Genomic DNA, 16,239 nt, shown 5'->3' on the forward strand with positions numbered 1-16,239 from the left:
TTAAGAGTGTTACCCTTTGGGTATGACCTAAGGGGATCAACTGATCACCACCGTCGCACGACAGTAATGTCAAACTCTAATCATCCAATCATTACCGATATGTGTGGACCAGTTGACTGTAAAATATTACATCCCACGTGTATTCTTAAAATGAGATTTAAACATGTGATCATCATGATCGACAGTTGTGATCGCATTATTGTCGGAGGACACATATTCCAACACTTTTGTTGTATGTTATAGATATCTTTAGTTGAGTTGGAAGTGTCTAAAACATGAATACCATTAAGAGAAGTGACTTGGCTCCCAGCCATGTCAATTTTCAAACAAAATACAACGATTGGTTTTGCATGTCTAACATAGAAATGGAAATAATGTTTTAGACAAAAATGGGTACATAATCACCATTATGTAGATGCAATTTAAAATCACTTAGCTAAGGCAATCACAAGGGTTCCTTTTGAAATGCCGGCTACTCTAGTTCCATTTGCGAATTGGAGATCCATGGTTCCCTTGCTAAATGCTTCCACACTCCTTAACCCTAACTGGAATGACAAGTCCAGCTTTGATATCTCCTAAATACTTCGGGCAATTTCGCTTCCAATGGCCCATGACATTACAATAATGACATTCTTCGTAAGATTGGGCATCCTTATTGGTTTTGGTTGTGGTAGTCTCACTATCCATTTCCAATTCATTAACAGGTTTGGGTTTCTTACCCATCTTTGCCTTTCCTTTAATAATACCATTACTCCTTTCAGTTGCAAGAACATTCTTGCTTGAACTCCTACTGAATTTAATATTTATCCTTGTTTCTACAAACAAGGATGCCTTCGGATTAGTGAGAATTTCTTCGCAAGATTTTCTTACCAAAGTGGCGGGCATTAATATTGGAGTGGGAGGTGTGGAAGGGGTAAAGTAGCAAAGATTTCCATCCTGACCAATGCCAAAGCGTAATTCTCTAATCGTATCACTGTCATACTCGGAGCACTTTTCATCGAATGATTGGAGCCATGAATTAATGGTGATTGGTGTAAGAGTATTCGAGCTAGTGGTTGCGGATGAAATTGGAGTTGCCATTGCAATTGAAAAAACAATTTTGACTACAAAATAGGAAGTGAAGGAATTAATAAACATTTATCGTCTTGATAATAATTGTAAACGTTTTAAACAAGTTTTAAGCATTTATATAATGACCTCTACCCAACTATTATAAACGATCCCGAGATCCAAATTCATATCAATTCGGGCACGGTGAGCCGATTCATCCCTTATCAATATAACTCGGTGGATTAACTCTTTAATCGATTCTACTTATAGAACTCTCAGTCGATAAAATTACTTTAATATTTATCTTTAGCCCGGAACACATGCGACTACGGTCACGAATACTTTCGTTGAGCTCAATCCAAATTTCGATGTAATAACATTTTATTACCCACTTACCCAAAAATGTAACAAGTTTAGCACCCCGGTGAGCCGAGCCTACTTCCTTATGAAATTGGGACTCATGATTTCTACTATTTGGTAAGGCTAATTCTCAATTATTATGTAGTGAGAGGTCTTGTCAATTTATTATCTATCACGTTTTAAGTGAACTAAAGTGGTGAACTACGATAATTATAATTGACACGGTCGATGACTCGATATGAAATGCATGTGTTGTTATGGCGATTTGGCAATGCATGCAACATATTAAAATAAATGCAAAGCAATAACAGTAAATTCCTAGTATGGCTTTCCTAAAATAGAAAATCAAATAATCTATTAGATATTCGGAAACCAACTCCTTTGGTCCCTTGAATCTTCAAGTGGCACACCTCCCAAGAACACCGTATTTGTCGGAACGTGTAACAACAAAATATTATAATACTCATTTTAATACTTTAATTAAAAATTATAATACTCATTTTAATACTTTAATTAAAAAAAAAATCGTGAATTGTGAACTAAAACGTGGTCATCCATTTTAAGCGGTCCCTTTTGTTTTCTTATGACACTTATCACATTGGAGTTGTGAGAGGGCTGTCTTCATGATTATCTTCAGAGGGAAAAACCTCTTCAAATAACCAATTCTTCATTTGCTACAAAGGCTTGCTGCTATGTTTTGTCTATCAATTTCCCATATTTGGCTAAGAGTAGAGATGCCCACAATCTCACGAGCAACGATATTCCGATTCTTTACCTTCCCGATTTCTGTTTGCCGAATTTCATAATCATCGCTATTCTCGAGTCAGCCGCATGAATTGACCTTCCGTTGAAGGTAATACGATTCTACCGATCGTAATATTATTAATATTTTTTTGGGTTATATGATTATATGCTTGTACATGTTTCATCTAATAAGTTGATTACTGAAGGTAGTATGTGATAAATCGTTTATAGTTTTATGTATAATAGAGCTATTTTATTTTATGTTGTTAAGTTAACAGTTGGGATATGGGATAAATATAAGTGTATTTGAGATAGGTTGATTGTTTACATGGATTAATTGCTATATGGAATGAGGATTAAGAGTTTGGTCGATTGCAGTAGTTCACAGAGAGGTAGCATATAGAGGTTACATATTGGGGAACGGATTAATGCGGAAGCGGAGGTCCTTTGTCATTGGTTCACAATTTCACATGGTCATGGGCATAGTGTTATAGCTAACGATTAATTAAGGGTGACAATATAAAATTATGTGTTAGCTAAGTTGTTAAGGGAGTGAAAATCAAGGAGTCTCTAAACGAAAGAAGTTAATTTGATACTGGATTACGTTAGCGATTCTGATTTGATTATTATGAGATATGAATACATTCATTTTAGTTATACGGTGTATTAATTTGATGATGAGATGAGTTTACTCTATACTTGGATTAAAGTTGTACCTAGATATAAAGTTGGGACTTTGGCCTTAGAGCCGGGCATTGTACAATGCCTTTAGAAGATTATAGTGTGGCTCATAACCCGCAGTGGCGAGCCGGGCATATAAAAATGCCGAGGATTATAGTTTGGCTCACAACCCGCAGTGGCGAGCCGGCATACAAAAATGCCCAGGATTATAGTTTGGCTCACAACCCGCAGTGGCAAGCCCGGCATGAAATAATGCCTTAGTAGTTGTATGGAGTGGATTGATCTCCACTTCCTCCATTAGATGCTCGTATCCAGTCGCAGACCTGTGTAGACACCTTGTTTCTGCATCTCCCGCCAAACACCCAGTGATGATTGGGCCGCATGTTTAGCATATGTCGCGATTTTATGATGTTTCGTAAATCGGTTAATAAAAGGTAACTCAAACACTTGTGTCTACCTCATGGTCGTCGTCTAGGTGTCATTACGGTCGTTTTGGCAGTAATTAGAGTACATTTGAAGTCCGGGTCAAAAACCGTCTTCATTTCCTAAAATCGTCAAATCCCGTGTCAAAGCAATGTGCTTGTCTACCTAAGGTTAGCATGTCATAAAATGTTGATATTATATCTCATTTTGAGTCTCATGTCATTTCATTATGCTAAACTAAAAGTTTACATTACAAAATGTGCATTTCATTTAGCTAAAATGATAACCCGACCTTTAGGCCCGTTTTACTAGGTGATAACGACTTTTTTGGGTCAGGCCTATTTCACAGAAAGTTCTAGATATCTTTCTTAGCTATCCAACGACACCGAAATCACCTTATTTCGATTCTTCTAGAGAAAGTTATGCCTAAAATACGACAGGCTGTCAAACGCGCTTTCTTGCGCAGGAGGAACCCGCTAAGGAAAGGACGCATCAAGTGTTGCGCCTCTTCCAAGGGACGCAGCACTTGCTGCGCCTTTTCCTCAAGGTTTTATTTTTGTCCAAGTTTCCGTGTTTAACCTAAGTCGGTTGTTTCCGGATCTTTCCTTCCGTATCCAACTCTTTCCATAATTCCTTCGTGTGATTAGTATAAATAGAGACCTTCGGTCTCACATATTTCTCACGCGAGTGTCCGCCCTTCTCTTCTCCCTTTGCATTCTAGACCACGCTCTTACTTTTTGGTGCCTACGTGCTTGAACTTACGACCACGTAAGCTCGGATCCTTCCGAGTACCAGCCTCGTTTTACATGACCGACCAATTTGACCAACTCCACTACACCATAATCAATTAATCAATTCAATTTTCTTTTAAATCCTTTTTCAAGGGCACTTTCATATTTGCATTATAGATCGAGTCGAGTTACCACTAAAAACCGATTTAATTAAATCTCGCGACGCTAACATGTAAGTCTGAGGGTGTAAAATCCCAATTTTATTTAATGTATTTTATTTAATGTATTTATTTTCTGTATCATAATTAATGCAAGAATTTATGCCATAAGCATGCTCGAAACCGTCTTTTAAAATCACCTTTTTTAAAACCCTTTTAACGGAAGTAACACAAATCTGACATGGGGAAGAATCGCATCAACTGATGCACCTACTGGATGCTGCGCCTCTTCCAGGGGCTGCTTTCAGTTGATGCACTTCTTCTTCTTCCTCGGGTTTTTGTTCCTTTCGTTTTTTATTTTTCTTTCTTCGTTCTTTCCCTTATTTCACCTAGTAATTTTCAAATTAGTTTTTATGAATCCATTTCAATAATTTTCGACTTAAATCCCTTATAATTAATATTTGTGGGTTTTCGTCACAAATTCAAACTCGGATTTTAGAGACTCGATTCGTTCATATCAAGTCCGTTGATTTCGTCTTTGATACATGTTTTAAATCTGTTTTCTTCATCAATTCGTAATCCTTTGTTTCCACCATTAACTTCAAGTTTGTAAATAAATCAATTCCAACATCGTAAATAATATTTAACTTATAATAATTCATTTTAAATTGTTTTCTTTCACTTCATGACGATCCCAGATGCATGTAAATCAATTAATCACTTCTACTCGAGTTACCAATCAATAAATCAATGTAAATTAACCAACGAACGTTAAAAAACCGCGAGTCTGACTTTCACAGTCAGAACCCAACTCAAGAACAGACGCAGGAAGTGTTGCGCCTCTTCCAGAGGACGCGGCAGATGCTGCGCCTGTTCTGAGGTGGTTTCTGCCTCTGAACTCTTCTCGTTCTGATGTAAGGTTTCTAATTAGGATTTTAATTAACCATTATTTTTTTATCACCATAATTTCCATATTTTCCATATTTCCATATTTTCCATATTTTCCAAATTTCCATATTTTCCATATTTTCCTTATTTTCCAAATTTCCATATTTTCCAAATTTTCCTTTTCTTCAAATTTCCTTATTTTCCAATTTTCCTAATTTAAATCAATTTCCAATTCCCTTATTTTTTCCAATTTTCTAATTTTCATTTATTCTTTTATTTTATTTCTAAAACTCTTTTGGGCATATTTGTGACATACATTCAAGTTTATCAATTGTAATTTATTTCTTTATTTCGTATTCGTATTTATTATGTATGATTTATTTACTTGGCATTCACATGTAATTAATCTAACATTCACTTCGACCCAATTTATGTGTTAATTACTTGTTCACCGACTTAGTCTAATTCTTTACATGCTAGGATTAATCTAATGGATGTTGCATTGCATGCATATAATCGACAATTTAGTAGAGGCCGCTATCGAGGCGGGCGGGATTAGGTGTTCGATCAAAAGAGCTTCCTAATACGTACCCTCACCCCTTACTCCAGATCTCTGTAAACATCCGTATTCATTGGCATCCACGAGAGTCATTCTAGACATAGAATGCTAAGGGTAACGAGTTCTTGGTGTTCATGTCACTACTTTGTGTCTTGACATGGCACGAGGTATTCGAATGGTTTCCAATTTTCCACAATAAATTGGTGGCGACTCCACAAATGCAAACGCTTGTTCCCAAGCGCCCCCGTGGCCCATGTCCACAACCTGGTGTAGAGGTGTGCACATTAAGTCTATGGCCAGTCGTTTCTTGTTAAACTCTTAGTCTCAAGGAAGTAAAGTTCTTACTATATAATTGTTGCCTACTTTGTTTATTTATGTCCTAAGGTGAATTATCCTCACTCTAATATTATTTATAAATAAATAGAGATAGCTAATGTAATTTTGCTATAGCTAGAGGTATGTTATTTATGATAAGGAGGCCATGTATGTGGAGATTTAAGGAGTATTAACTAAGTGAATGTGAGTGCAGGAGAACACGCTATGAATTAAGTTGGTGTCAAGATGTTGTTAGAAGGCTGATTATTTATATTTGACAGAAGAAAGATTTTAAGAATATTAAGTTTCACATTGGTTTTGAGGTTGTGATATTTATGGGATTGGGCAGGGTACTTTGTACCTTTGACAGTATGGATTGAGATTGGTTACTTATTGGGGTAGTTCCTTTCTGTCTTCTGATTTTATTTCAGGTTACTTCCGCTGCAGTTCAAAAGGATTTTATTTCAAAAGAAGATTTTTATTAAAGAATTTATAAAGTTTTGGTTCCATTTTGTATTCTTTCATTTTGAAAAGGATTTATAATAAGAGACTTTGTATATTGATTATAATACCTCTCTAGTTTGGCTCAATATTGTATATAAATATAAGTTTTTAATTAGCCGAAAATGAGGGGTGTTACAGAACGCCTTTCCGAATGGCACCGTCTTGAAGAAACTCCATGATTACAATAATAATAATAATAATAAGGGATATTTCATGAGAATAATCCAACCTATGCCTCCTCTTCTTATATTAATCCAACCTATGTTTTAACTCATATTAATCTGACCTATGCACTCATTTATCTCTCATTGAACTTAGCTTAATTTTACCTCTTATAACCTGTAAAGTTCCCGGTCATAAAGCTATAAGCCCTATTTTTTTTTGTTCTTCCTCACTGAGTTAACTCATCCTCTTTCTTCAACTTCTCCCAAATTAAAAACACAACCCAGAATTCCTAAAATCTCTAACATCCTCTATCTTACTGCTCACAACCACCGCACCTCTCTCACTCCTCCGCCATCCGCCCAAACACCCCATATATTGAACCATCTATTTATCCATTCGAGTTTCACATCCCCTTTTATCGTATTCTTATTCTTCTTCTTACTTCTTCTTCCTGAATCTATTTCTTCCTCTTCATTCATTTCTTCTTCTTACTTCTTCATTATCATTCTCCAATAATTTCTTCTAAACCAATCAATTAACAACGCATAACCAGATTCGCATATGAAACATTATGAATTTTCAACTCCAGAAGCTAATGGGATTGATTACGTTGTAGTGATTGTGCTACAAAAGAGACAAGAGAACATCCAAATAACAAGTATCTCGCACTGTTCAAGAACTATGAAGTAACAGTTGATCAATTACAAAACTACAACCAAAATAGATGAATAAGCCTGCCTCCTATAAAGGTGATGCATTTTACAATCAAGCTAAGTTTTATCCTTTTGATTTCACCCTTTCTGATTTTGTGAATTTATATATATTTCAATTATTTAGAGTTGTAGTAGTTATACTTTTTGATAGATAAATATTGTGATTAATTTTGAGATTTAAGGTTTGTGATTAATATTAAGATTTGGGATTTGCACATCTTGTTTATAATTGGTTTTAGTTGTGCATTTTGATTGATAGGGTAACACAATCTGTCTAAAAACTCTCATTTGATGCGGTTCAGTGGAGGTGGTGCAGATTTATGGTGCTGTTAAGTGGCGATGGTTTTTGGTGTTTGCTGTTTGAAGATTGGTGATGGAGGAAACAAGAGAATGGAGATTGAAAAGGATGAAGCGGATTATTGTTGCTTAAATGATTTTTTTTTCCTTTATGTGTGACCTGACAAACAAGTAGCCGGTTACTTGGTGTATTGTGAGATAAATGAGTGTATAGGTCAGATTAATATGAGTTAAAACATAGGTTGGATTAATATAAGAAAGAGAGGCATAGGTTGGATTATTCTCATGAAATAACCCTAATAATAATAATAATAATACAATGTTATTCCTATTATACATTTGTACTGTAAAAAACTAGTAAAAATAAAAGTTATGCGAGATCACATCAAATTACAACCGAATCAATATTCCCTTTCATTACGGGTAATATCGATTAAAAATAAGGTCATACTAAGATAAAATTACATAATTCAAAATTATATATAAATAAAAGACATTCAACAATTGAAATATGCAACATTATAATATGTATCTATCATGCCAAATTATGTGCCAAATCGCCCTATTTAACTTATATCGATTATATAACCCGGTTTTATGGAAATGCGTGATAATAACTTATTAAAATCACTAATCAATACTTAAATCAAATTTAAGCTCAAGTTAATTATCCTAACACTCTTAGGACTCAAAAATTAGTCATCACTCAATTTTTGACAATAATTCAACTTGGTATAATTTTATGCTCATTTTGACCTTAAAATCATAACATTTATGAAATAAATCAAATTAAATTTCAATAATTTCAAAATTTGAATTTTAAATTTTTGAACATTCTGGAATATATCCATGACACTCATAACGTCAAAAATCATGGTTAAAATTTTCGAATTTATTTTGAGAAAATATAGTTACGATTTATCGGTTTTATCAAATAAAACATCCAAAGTATACAAAAATTAATCCAATCAATTTTAAAACTTTAGATCTGATAAGTGGAATATAAATGCAACCTGAAATAATTTTCTCATGCCATGTAATTCGTTTTAGCCATTTATGTTAAAATAGTCACTATTTATGTCATTTTACACCAAAAATTCATAAATCATGCTAAATGAAACCATTTCATCTCAAAATTTACATAAAGTGTGTAAATCATGCATGTGACAACATATTAAAATCTCATGGCCCATTTCGAAGTTTAACTATATTTAACCATTTTACCTCCTTTTAATCCAATTTTATCCCATAAAAATCATAAATCATGCAATATTAATCGAATTAATATGAAATTTTACATACAATAAGTAAAATATGCATGTGAGGTCATATAAAGTTTTCAAGGTCAGAAACTAAATTTAACCATTTTTAGTTATTTAACCTCCATTTATACCATTTTAGCCACATAAAAATCATAAATCATGAAATATTAATCACATTAATACGAAATTTCTTCACCAAAAAAAAAAAAAAACATTAATACGAAATTTTACATACAATATACAAAATTTTCATTTGAGGTCATACTAAAAAAATCACAACTAGTAGTGAAGTTTAACTATTCTTAGTTAATAAAAGTTCATTTTACTCATAAAAATGTAATTATTTCACTAAAAATCATTAAAATGAGCAATAAAATATCATAAATCATAAAAATGACCTAAAAATATTTTAGGACCATAATATATAACATGCATCAATATTTCGTGGCTTTATCTAATAAATCACAAATTTTTAGTTTTATATGTTAACATTTTAACTCGGAAAAACAATAACTGATTATGCATGCAACATCCTATGCTCTGATACCAATTGTTAGGTTCATATACCTATTATTAGACTCTTCTAATAGTGAACTAATTAACCTTTTAATATATGTTCTTAAGATCTAGTGCATGCATAACTAAATAAAAGATTAATAAGAAAAACAATGTTCCTTACATTGTTATATGGCTCGAAAAAGGGCACAAATAAGGTCACCTTCCTTATTTGTTCTTGAGCTAAAATATAATGGATGATCCTCCAAAATTCCAATGTAGAGATCCTCCTTTGATTGCACCCAAGACAAGTCCCTTAAACTATTATATTAATTAACTAGATTAATATAGTAGTATCCTTAAATTAATTCTAATAATATACTTATTACTACACTAGTAATCTTATATTATGATTATAATTTATGATGAACAATTTATTGTATTTTCTAAAACAAGTTTAGAGAGATTGTGAGAGAGATGAGCAAGAATGCATGTATATTGAATGAATTCTCTTAAAAAGAAAGAGGGGGAACCGGTGGGGTGTAGGCAAAATGCCAAAAGATGGCATCTTCCTTTTACTTTTGGTCTTCACAAGAAATAGGATGTGTAAGACTAATTAGAGTAGGCGTGTAAGGCTAGTAAGGAATAGCCATGATAATATGTATTTTATCACATAAAATAATATCACCCACAACCCACTATAATCCCTCCATTTTTCGGTCATTTGTGTAAAATAGATCTTTATTTTATTTTGTCAATTTGTCACTTATCACACAATATGTCACATGTAGTATGTTACATGTTATTAATTAATTTAATGCATACTTATCAAATAAATATCATTATATACATTAATTAAATTACATATAATAAATTGACTAGTGATACTTGATCACATAAATAAAATGGGTCATATAATTATAATTCACAACATATTGTAATTATAATTAACCATTCATTCTTTTCTCAATTGTTTCACAAACAATAATCAATTTTAGTAATAAAGTATTTCAATTACTAAAATAAATCTTATTTAATCCAATTACAATAAGATATAAATATTCTCTCTCACGATTGAATTGTTCAATTTTAAGGAATTGATTAACTTGTATCGTCATACAATTAATCAATTTGTCTATTAGGGGAATTGTCCTTTAGTTGTGACCTTAAGGGATCAACTGATCATCACCGTCAAACGACAGTAACGTCTAACTCTAGTTAGCTGATCATTACTGATTAATGTTGATCAGTTGACTATATAAATGAATCATCCCTTACGTATTCTTAATATGAAATTTAAACATGTGATCGCACTATTGTTGATGACACATACTCCAACACAAGACACCTCGAAGACCCGCGAATTGGCTCGCGCCTCTTAGAACAGCCCATGCGGCCACGTCGCTCAAAACGCACACAACCACCCATTTCTTTATAAATACCCACCTTCACACACCATAATACCTTACGCGAGTGTCTGCCCCCTCATTTCTCCCTTAAAATTCTAGACTCGACTTCTTAAGTCACAAACCGACACGTGTTTTCGACCTACCGATCGAAAACACAAGCCTTACACATTGTTTGGTACCGTCATCGTGCATTAAATCACTTGACCGACCATCTCGACCAACTACACCATAACTAAACTTAAAACACTCTATTTACATTGCTAAAACGGTTTTCAAACTGAGTTTTCCGACCAAACAAGTTGATACACTTTCGTCGATTTCTCGTCTCAAGCCTAGCATGTAAGTTTGAGGGTGTAAAAATCCTCTTCTATCATGTTTTTCATCTGTTTTATGACTATAACATGCTAAAACATGCATAACATGATTCAAATATGGGATAAATGAGCCAAAACCGGATTTTGGCCGGAGACCGGGGCTGCTTGAATAGCAGCAGAGATCGCGCCTAAAGCCCCTCTCAGGCCTTAATCCAGCCGTGTTTGGTTTCTTCTTCCTCTTTATTTCATTTCTTATTTGTAATCGGTTTTATCATTTCAAATATTTCAAATCATTTTTATGATAAACTTTTAACCATAAAATATTTTTCACCCTTGATTCCTAATACCATGACGGTTTAATCCGTGTTTCGGTGATAATATTTGGTTAAAAACATTTTAAAAGGTATTTTAAAACCTTTTATTTCATTTCTTTACATTTTCAAAACAAATGCATTAGCCATAAATACAAAATCATCCTTGGTTCTACATACCATGTCGGATTTTAACCCGAGTACGATGATAAACATTGGCTAATCACAAACAAATGGACTTAAAACAATTAGTTCATAATCATTTTCAAAACTATTCATGTCAAGCTTGCAAAACCGAACCCGACATCCAATATTGTCAAAATAATGATAATTATTCAAGTCTCGTTCTTCATATCAACACAAAAGCGGTCTAAGCGACCTTTTCAAATCAAGACGGGTTCAAAAACCCTCTTTTTAAACCATTTTACAAACCTTTTAATTGTCAGAAGATGACCCTTCAATCGTCTGTTGACCCGCGCCTAAACAGGCCACTCATTTTCCAAATTTCAAACCAGAACAGGCATGTTTGCATCGCCTGATGGCTCGCGCCTATATAGGCTGCCTGATGCAGACCCTCTTTTCTTCCAGCACTTGTCTAGGACGATCCCGACTTCGGTTAACCCGAATACATGACGGATCAAATGACGAATCTGCCCATTTTACATCGTATTAGCAAAACGCCTTACTAAGACAAATGGATCACGTTATGCACCATAGACCTAACTCGGTAAATGGGTGTTTAATTTCCGTCTTGCATGCAAATCAACTTTAAATCTAACTCGACATCAAATACTTGATACTTGGTGATGCGTGTCGTTCAACACCAAAAATAAATGCCAACAAGCCTATACTATAAATAGCTAGGGAAGTCGGGTCGAATCCACAGAGAGGCTTTTCTATTAAATGTAGTCTAATCTGTCGGTCACAAACTGGGGGTTTTGAATTTGATGTTCTAACTACTAAAGTTTAAGGGGAAGAGAAAATAAGGGTATAAGAGAAAATAGGGAGAAATGTAAATAAACTATCAGATAAAGAGAGATATGCCGGGATTTCGGTACGTCGTGTTCTACGCGCTATCGGGATAACTAGGTCGGCAAGTTTATTAGTAGGAAGGGCTAGGTTATCTCCTTTCGGTCTCAAACCCGACTATACCTTTCGGTCTAAAGTCGCCCTAAGGTCATCCTACTTGACTTTCGCCCTCATAGGAGTCAATTATCAGAACTAAACAAGTCTACCCTTCCAATCTTTCGATCCAGGTCGGGGGTTAACTAAACAGACGGTCTCCTGCGTGCACTCATTTAACCGATCTACAAATAAATTGCTTAGATCTGATTCCTACCGCATAACTACCTTAGTAGTCGTCCTAACATGCTTCTAACACGGTTTCCCTCATCCCGGCATATAAAGAAATTAGCTACGCATGCTAATTATATTAACTAACACAACTAATAACGAAATGCTAACGGAAAACATGATGTGACAATAGTATAAAGCAATAACGAGATTAGGGCCGAAATTAATAATGAACTAAAAGAGCAAATATAAAACATAAACAAGAGAAGAGATTAAGGGAAGGAATTATACTATAGTAGCAAATCCGGCGTAAAGAACAACCAAATCCTAGATCGTAAAATTCCAAACAGTGAACAGTAAACGCAGTAAAAATGTATATGGGAAAATGAATGATAGGTAAAAGATATTAACCTAGTAACCCGTCTTTTTGTTTTTATAACAAAACTTCACGAGTAGTTTTATTAATCTACGGGCTTTAATAGCCCACGTAAAGGAGAACCTCTCGATCGAGAGGTTAAGGCTCTCGATCGAGCACATGACAGCTCGATCGAGCACAGGGCAACTCGATCGAGGGCTTGACAGTTCGATCGAGCACAGGACAGCTCGATCGAGGGCTTGTGTTCCTCTGTGTTCTCGATCGACAGCCAAATGTGATCGATCGAGATCTTGATCACTTCTCGCCTTCCGTAGTAGTCCTGACTTGCTTAATTTGGTTAACTTTCGTCTTCACGCTTCCCCATGCATGAGTCCTTCGTCCTCTTTTCCGTCCATCTTCCAGAGATGCTATCTCGAGGCCACAAAAGGTTGGTTTCCGCTACAAATCTGCAAAATAGCAATAAAAGCACAAAGTAGCCTATTCGGGGTATAAAGCGACATAATATCACTCAAATACATAGAAATGCGTGCCAAAAGAGACCGCAAAAGTCTATATAATATGCACGCATCAAACTTCCCTAAACCAAACCTTTGCTTGTCCCCAAGCAAACTAAATGCAACTAAAGACCTAATGGAAAGGAGTAACTTTCAGAGCTAACTACTAGTCAATGCCAAACCGCTTTAATGCACAAAGTCAACTACTGCCAAGCTCAAAGCAGGTGAACAAATTTATGCATATCATGGAATTACATTGGATGTTCGACCTTGCAAGACTCATAAATTTGGACTCTCCCGGTTCACTCTTCTCTAAGCAAAACAAATGGTAAGTAAGAATATGTGTGCAGAGAAAGAAGAAATTGCAGACTCTCACCTAGACTGCGACCAACACAACATGTAACGCTAACTAACATGAGTAATGATTCAGTCACCGTACACACGCAAAACCACCGTTCAAGGACTATCACGTGCCGAACAATTGCATAATATGGATATGTGAGGCTCAATTGGTAAGAAGAGGCAAAACAAATATGGAAATGTGAAGGTAAAAGCCGAGCTAGAACCTAACCAAGACCATAATAAAATACATCCCACTCTTCCAATCATATAAATAACTCAATGCCTTATAATTTGGCATATACAACACAAGAATCCATAATGAATGTACCTCGTAAAGTATAAATAAGCACGAGAGGTATAAAATGATTTTCAGCCATTTTTTTTTCTTTTTCCCTTTTTTTTTCTCTTTTCTTTTTACACGGTTTTTTTTCTTTCTTTGGCTGATTTTTTTTTCTTTTTTTTCTTTTTTTTTTTCTTTTCTCATTAAAACATACTCCAAGATAAGATATACGAGCCAAAATCCGATACATAACAATATATTCCACAAAACTACTAACTAGCTCAGCAAGGGTAGGCTAAATATAGGTTGTAGTTTTGAGGCAAATCAAGCGGATTTGGCTAATGTGGAGCTCATGGGATAAAATGAGAAAGGGGAATATGCAATAGTTCTCAAAACACGTAATACCGACCACAAACCCATGCGTGCAGGCAAAAGGAAATCAAAACTCATATACATGCAATACAATGAAGTGCGGGGAGTAACTACTCTCAATTCCTAGGAAAAGCGGTCGTGAATGTCACCGATTATGGCTCTATATCTCGAATATATAGGTAGTTTGCCAAAATTACGAGTCAAGTCTAATAATCCGTAGTAAATTCCACAACAAAATTTGAGAAATCACTTTTAATTTTCTTACAAGGCAGTTATGAAAGGCAAGGAATGGCATATAAACGACTAGCAGTGCAAAGTCATCATTAAGGAACTCCAATCCGACTCTGCTATATGCAAAAGTAAACATGCTATGTTATATATTTTTTTTTATGTTTTGATGTTTTTTTTTTTGATGTTTGTATGAAAAACAAAAGCATAAAGCAGTAAACGTGAATGCAAAACAAAATGCAAATGCAGACGCAAAAGGATGCATATACCCTCCCCAAACCAAAACAGACAATGTCCTCATTGTCTTCACAACTAACTAACAACAGCAAAATGGGAGATGGGGTACGCAAACCTAATACATGCTCCTAAAATACAATAAATAAATACAAAGATGAAAAAGAAAGGAAGACGGTACTCACAAGACGGCTTCCCCAAACCAGCAACAAACTAGGGGAACCTCTAATCGTCGTCTCCAGCTACCTCCTCCGCACCTGGCGTATATGGGGGGTTCCTCGCCTCCTCTCGGGCAGCCCGCTGTGCCGCCTGCTCAGCTCGCAACCGCAACTCTCGTGCTACCGGTGTCTCCTCCACCTCGTCCTCTGAGTCAGAAGGGAGTGGAGGGTACCCACCCTCTGGATATCGGTAGAAGGAGGGATGCGGCCACCCCTCTGGAATCGGTCGCCGTGCTCGGATGTGGAACTCGTAGATCGGGAATAAGGCAAGAGCCTGATCCCGTCTCATCTCGGAAAGGTACCTGCACATATCCAAAAGCAAGGCATCACGACGCCCTTGGTCCATGACCTCGGGCGCCCCTAAAGCAGGAGGGCAAACAAAATTGGCCGGCAGGGCCGATCCAGAAGGAGGAGGGGTAAGTGGGGGCGTGGACGCGGGCGTCGGTCCAGCCTGAGTCTGAGCCTGAGAGCAAGAAGTTGCTCCGGCCTCCCGCTTCCTCTTCTTGGAAGAGGAGGATGCAGGGGTGAAAGTAAGGTGGTAGGTGGGTGGAGGTAGCCTCGCTCCCTCAGCAGCAGTCGGGAGCGGTAAAAGTGGAGGAAGGGTAGGGCACGGTAAGGTAACAGACGTGGAACCACAAATCTTCCACGTCCTCATGCCCTTCTTCTTTGGGAACCAGGCAAAATCAACCATGGCAGCCAAGTCAAGGTAAGCCTGCTTATGAGGCGCGGTAAGTCCAGGCTCAGAGGGGTAAAGATGGCGGGCAATCCTAGTCACTAGCCCGCCACAGACAACAGAGGTCTTGACCTTCTTCCCAATTCCGTTCCAATGCTGAGCTACCAAATAAGCAATGTTTAGAACAAACGGGGTACCGTAGTCAATGTTGAGGTACCCCGCGAGAATCGCTAGCTTAGTGTTGCTCACGTTATTGGGCTCAGGTCGCCCAAAGATGGTCTCTCCCATAAGTCGCAAGAAGTAACGGGGAGCAGGTAAGTGTACGTGGGCTCCTCTCCGTGTGGGGTAAA

The 16,239-nt window shown here is 36.1% G+C and overlaps 1 long non-coding RNA gene across 1 annotated transcript; it reads left to right on the forward strand.

Moving 5' to 3' along the window:
• The first annotated feature begins 1,936 nt into the window (after positions 1-1,936).
• On the forward strand, positions 1,937-7,922 carry LOC141623930 (uncharacterized). The gene is made up of 2 exons (XR_012533734.1): positions 1,937-2,263; positions 7,551-7,922. It is a non-coding gene; the product is annotated as an uncharacterized LOC141623930 (long non-coding RNA).
• Positions 7,923-16,239: the final 8,317 nt, after the last annotated feature.

Source organism: Silene latifolia, chromosome X (genome assembly GCF_048544455.1).
Source record: "Silene latifolia isolate original U9 population chromosome X, ASM4854445v1, whole genome shotgun sequence".
NCBI lineage: Eukaryota > Viridiplantae > Streptophyta > Magnoliopsida > Caryophyllales > Caryophyllaceae > Silene > Silene latifolia.